Source organism: Heliangelus exortis, chromosome 1 (assembly GCF_036169615.1).
Source record: "Heliangelus exortis chromosome 1, bHelExo1.hap1, whole genome shotgun sequence".
Lineage (NCBI taxonomy): Eukaryota > Metazoa > Chordata > Aves > Apodiformes > Trochilidae > Heliangelus > Heliangelus exortis.
In genome coordinates this window covers 118214823-118221094 of record NC_092422.1, presented here as the reverse complement: position 1 = coordinate 118221094, position 6272 = coordinate 118214823, and the positions used below count along the sequence as shown (strand labels likewise).

The following is a 6272-nucleotide window of genomic DNA, read 5'->3' as shown; positions in this document are numbered from 1 at the left end:
GGATTTTCTGGTTATTCCAACTAGATGACACTGAACCAAATTGAGCTGAATTTTTCAGACTTCAGATCTATGAAACGGGAGTGCCTCTGCCATGTAGCTCTGGGTAACTACCATAATTCATTCTCAAAAGTCAACTTCAGAGAACACTGTCTATGTTGGATACTCTCTTTCAGAACATCAAGATTTATTCTTGGGAGCAGACAATACCCTGGGTATCTGTTAAAGGATACACTGTTAGTGCCCACAGGCCTCAATAAATCTTGCATCTTTCCAGGAAGCCAGTGTGGGAGGTCCTGGTGTGCTACAGTCAAACATGTCTGCTGTCTGCAGCAAGCTTTACCCAGCATTTATTTTCTGAACTACCTGTTGTGCTATTCAGCTAGATCCCTGCCTGATGGGGACAAGTACGTGGACATGAAGGAGTGGGCTGAAAACAGATTGCAGTGAAGTTTGATGGTGACAAGAGCATCACAGGAAAAAAAAAAAAACAAAAACCAACAAACAACTAAAGACGTGGGGGGACAGCAGAATAGGATGTTTTACTGAGTCAAAAGACAATTTCAGGGTCCCAGGTCTCATTTTTAAGAAATCCTATGATACCATTGAAAAGGATATATAGTGAGAATCAGTCTTCTGCCTCATCTCTGCAAAGATGTCTGCATCTTTGTCAAGTGGGCAAAACCAGTTTACATTCTCAGAAGTATGGCATGAATTTTGGAGGAGACGAGAATGTCATCTCAGAGTGAAATTCTTTTCTTGAGCCTGTCTTGAGGAAAGGAAGACAGAAGCAGGAAAGTAAGAAAAAGGAAAAAGGAAGGAAGGAGGCAGGGAGGAAGGAAAGAAGGAAGGCAAAGGAAGGCAAAGGAAGGCAAAGGAAGGCAGGCAGGAAGGCAGGAAGGCAGGAAGGCAGGAAGGCAGGAAGGCAGGAAGGCAGGAAGGCAGGAAGGAAGGAAGGAAGGAAGGAAGGAAGGAAGGAAGGAAGGAAGGAAGGAAGGAACGAACGAACGAACGAACGAATGAATGAACGAACGAAGGAATGAACGAACGAAGGAAGGAAGAGCAGGAGAGAAAGGAAAAAAGTAACTGAGAAGAGAGGGATCAAAAGCTGGAGGCTAATGACACAGGAGAATTAGAGAGGAAAAAAGGTGAAAGATTAATCAGTTATTTTAAAAAACCCAACACCTGTAAGGGTGATTGCAGAAAATATGCGCAACCCTACTGGTTTGTGCGGAGTTACATATAGTCAAGTAAGTCTGACTAAAAGCCTAGAGAAACAGGGAACCTTTAGAACTAAAAAAAATTGGAAGGTTTCCTTGCTCACTGGCAGCATTATGAAAATTCTTCTTTTCCTCAGCTATTCCAGAAACTTGCCTTATGGATTATGGTCATTGCTTACTTATTTGTTCTCCTTTGAATTTTGTAAACGAGGAGAATGACTTCCCCATACAGACAAAGGAAGAACTTTGGGCCACCCTGAAATTTTGCCATTCCTAATGAAGAAGATTTAAATAGTGACAGAAGCTTTACAGCACAACACAGGCAGAGAAACAAGAAACTCCATCTTGGGGAGATGACACATACCAGCTCCTAGGCTTGTTATTGATGTCCTATCACATGCAGCCACACTGGATTATCCTAGCAGGAATGGTAACATGCAGCACGGAGGTGCAAACAGTCCTTTTAACTCATTGCAGGAATACATGCACTCACACACTGCACATTTTGAGGATGTTATCACATCACAGGGACACCTATCAGCTAAAGAAAGGCACGAAGCATTTCTAGCCTTCTCAACACATACCTGCCCCAGGCGTTTTTATGCAAACAAGCTGCCTCTTGAAAGGAAAGGACTGAAGCTCAGGCCAGTATTTATCAGGCATTTAAATGCTGGTTTTGAATCCGAAGCACTAGACCCTGGAAAAGAGAAGGTATAAAAGTAGAGAACATTTTAACTAAAGTCTTTGAAAAGCAAAGAGTCATGAAATCCCAGTGGCTCTGTGTATATGTTTTCTCTGAATCCTAATTCTTGGGACTGAAAAAGTACATATAACATCAAGAGTAGGAACAAGAAAAACATTACATGCTTAAAAAAAAAAAAATGAACGAAAAGCCTCCATACTACCTTAAACCCCATATGGTGCTGGAATATAGTTACTTGGGTATGTATTTCCAAGGAGCAGTTTCTATCCCCCACTCGCTGGATTACATTTTCTCAAATAAAGAAATTGTATGTGTATGACTTTCTATCACTTCATGAAAACACAGTTATGTAAAAGCCAGTTATTTGCAGCATAACCTTTCTGAAGAAACCTCAGCTGATGTCAGGTAATTATTTGTCACCCGAATCTAATACTTTCTGCCCTGTGCCAAGTAATTTTCATGGGATCTGCAGGGTGTGATGTGGATCAGAAATACCTTCACCATCCGTCACTGCTGAAAATCACTGGAGCTGGATCCATCTGCCTGTGTTTACCCAGCAACCAGAGTCGCGTTGCTAATGCAAAGGTCGCCCCATGTGAACCCATCAATCAGCAAGCTGGAGTATTCAGCCCCGTACCAATATCAGAAATAAATTTAAGGGAACAGTTTTTAACCCTTCGCTGTTTCTGAATGGCTTTGTACAACTATCCTTCATGGAACTAATTTTCAAAGTCACATCCAAAGTGACCTTCAATATGCAACTTAAACACCGCACCTGTCAGATACCCTCCTGACCTGCCCATACAAAACTGTGATTTTCCTGCTGCATACATTACAATATAGATAGTGTGGCTAACAGGGCTGTAACTCCTGGATTTAAGTTTCAAGAAAACTCCTACAATATTTGCTCTAAATTGATTATCAGCTATACTAAGAATACAATTTAAATATTTCTACTCAAAACACAATTTTTTACTTACTCTTAGTTTTACTCACAAGTAGCTTTTGATTTTATGTAAGGTTTGAAAGGTTCCTGTATTTTTTTTCCTAAACTGACTTTTTGGGGAGGTCTATGTCAAGATTATAAATGTAGTCAGCTGCTTAGTCATACTTGAAGGTAACGTGCTACGTGCCTTTTTTCTTTGTACAGACCCATGCCTTCATGCTCTTTTTGTGATTAAAGCCAGCTAGACATATTAATACAAAAAATATTTCTAAATTGTCTGCAGGTAGAGTGGGATTTTAACTAATTTTTTTCTTGTCTGAAATCATTCAATGGATGCTTTGTCCAATCATGCCTCAGACCATAAACTCTTCATAGGTGACCTGCAAAGATTGATCCAACCATCTCATGTTCCCTGGACCTGAGAGTGTTGTGTTTCTCTTTGTGGGTTGGAGCCCTGAACAGAGTAGAAAAGATTTTGGAACAGTTATGTTATAGAAAGATTCACAATTGCAAGACCTGAAATTGTGGGAAATAAATTTATCTAAAAAAAGATAAGACATCCATGTAACACTAAAGTCTATTCACCTCTGGACAACAGTTTCTAATAGTAGCTTAAAGTTCCCAAATGACTGAGGTCAGAGAGTGAGAACTATGAACTGAAGTTCATAGTCGATTGAAGCTGAGGAAGTTAACTTTGATTGGAGGCAGTCCACCTGCTCTGGGTGGACCTTGGCCTGGATGAACTTCATAAAATTTTAACCCTATGAAATTTTCCCAAAGCATCCAGTTCAACAGTTGAGATGACTCACATTATAGTTGGAGCTAATAAAAGCTGGTCTTTTAAGAATTTCATCCTTCTTCTGTTTGAATCTATGGGAAGATGGTTAACTATAAAATAATCCACAGGATTTCCCTATGTGTCCTACATTATTTCACTAGTTGAATTTTATTCATCTGGCTACTTTTGTGTTTTAATAAAGCTATTCTAAAACATACTATTAGAGAATGTTGATAACACAGAATGGAGCAATCAATAGAAAGTCACCTGGGTTTGAAAGAAGATAACATTGTTTTTAAGGGATGGAATTTTGTGAAAGCTTCTGAGAAATAAGTGTTTTATGGCACATTTTTGCAGTGTCTGCCAGGCATGCTTGGGACCATCAGTTTACATCAATTCTTGCCTTTATCATTATTCTAAAATGATGCAATGAGGAGTAGTTTTGACTTCTTAGGTGTTTTGTTGCTTATACAAAATCCAGTGACAAGTCCTTAGAATGCTTGTGATGAGTTGATGGTCTCAATAGCTTTCTTCAGTGACAGAGATGACAGTGCGAGGTGCTAATACAAGTCAGTGATTAATGGGATAAAAGAATCCAGATAGATTAGACTGGATTAGGCATGCCTATATTTCATTTAAATTAAAGCCATTACCCTTGCCTTGCAGAGGGACCAAGCTGTTCCAAGTCGCTTTGTAGCTTCCCAGTGGCAGGGAGAATTCACCCAAAGAAGTCCTAGGTAGCCTGGCAAATAATGGTCTTTAGACCTAAACTCTCTCTGTATTCTGCTTGTTTTATCCCTGTTGCTGCAGCAGGAAAGGTAAAGGAACCAGCAGTAACTTCCAGGGTGACCTTGGCCCTGGCCTTATTGCACGTTACACTGGTGTAGACAAAGGTGAGATTTAAAATCAGCAAAACTGTGCAAACAATTATTCCTGACGCAGTAATGACGTGGTTTATATGGTGTTATCTCAACATTGTAAAGAACTGTCATTTTATTTTTTGTTCAAAAAATTGAACAAATAGTTGAGAATAGTTCATGCTACAGCTGCAGCAGTAGCCCAGTGTAGCACTACTAAAACCAACCAAAATTTAGCCCATGCCACAGTTACACTCACTATGCCTTGTTTTTCCATAGATGAAATGAGGCTGCAATGCTTAAGAGTTTGGAGTTTGTAGGAACGTGTGGTAAGGACTGTAGGAATCCATAGCTATTTGTTACCATGCGCTGGGACACCAAGTGATCTCCATATAAACACCTCCAAAGTTTTTCCTTCTCTTGAGGACCACTAAGACAGTCTTCTTACAAGCTAGATTTTCCTGTTCTGATAGCTCATACATCAACCACAGTTTAAGCAGCCTCTTCATGAAACAAAATGCAATAGTAGTTGAGTATCTTCTTATTTCTGTGGACACTTTAATTTGAAATACTATGAATTACTTTTTTTTAAAAAAATCCTGTTTTTTCTTTTTTTTGTGCCAAATCATTCTCTGCCTTTTCCTCTCAGAGCTTAAATACCAAGAGACTTTAATGGAATTGCTGATATAAGGAATATGAAAGATTAGTGTCTTGCCTCAGATGCAGCTCCTCACATGAGCGAGAGGAGTGTGCTTTGGCCTTTAGGTGTTTTTCCCCTTGCCTGCTTTAAGGTCTTGGAAAGTCAGTGCCAAGTCAAAGCCCTTCACATCCAACATACTGTAATCCAGTGCTGTAATCCAACATTGTCTGATCCCAGGAAAATACTGAGGGGCCTGCTCAGAGAAACCTGGCTCAGGGAGAGAAAGGAGCAAAACAGTAAGCATCTTGGCTGGGTATTTGTACTGTGGCTAACATAAATGAGTTCATGGATGCAGACAGGGATGGCAGCTGCCAGTTCAGTGCAGAGGTCCCAATGGCCGGGCTTTGTGTGAAGCAGAAACCAGCAGCGAGCCAGCAGTTAGTGCCACACATCTGGGGCATCAGTACGCTGCTGATGCTTCAGCAAAGGTCTCCTCCAAAGCTGTTTTTCCACAACTAGAAAGAGAAACAATCATCTCAGCTCGCTCTTGCTGGTAGTTCTTCACATGCATGCACAGAGGATGTGCAGACCTGCCCACAGTGCAACATGAGCACACTGGAGAGGGCGAGAAATTACCTCCACCTCCTTCTACTCCAGCATCTGAATTTTAACTGGGAGTTCCTTGCTGCCCTGAACACCCCTTTTCTGGACAGCTGTGACAAGCACCGTGGGAGCAGTGAGGGACACCCTGGAGCGGGCTGTATTGGGGTGCCTCGGGTCAGTGCCTCAGCACAGCTGCAGGACAGCAGGGGAGCCATCTCCCATCATCTTCCCAGCACCATTATGGCATTTGCATCCATGGAGAGAAGAGGGCAGTAGAGGGAAGAGGGAGCAGAAGCAGCGTTTAGAAGTGAATTAGTTAAAAAATGACTCCCCGTGTGAACCTGTCAATCTTCTGCAGAGGATTAGGCCCACTGGGGTGAGGAAGCCCAGGCGCACGCACACACTTTCACATAGTATCACTAAGGCCGTGTGGTTAATTATAGCTCTGAAATCTGACAGAGAAAAATTAGAGGGGAGAGGGACAGCTGTGGGATCCTGGGGTGCAGGGTCTGATTTCCAATGTAATCT

The 6272-nt window shown here is 41.4% G+C and overlaps 1 long non-coding RNA gene across 1 annotated transcript; it reads right to left on the bottom strand.

The window, feature by feature from the left end:
* Positions 1 to 405: 405 nt before the first annotated feature.
* On the bottom strand, positions 406 to 2315 carry LOC139796004 (uncharacterized). The gene is made up of 3 exons (XR_011725793.1): positions 2123 to 2315; positions 1802 to 1914; positions 406 to 762 (listed from the first exon to the last, which is right to left on the bottom strand). It is a non-coding gene; the product is annotated as an uncharacterized lncRNA (long non-coding RNA).
* Positions 2316 to 6272: the final 3957 nt, after the last annotated feature.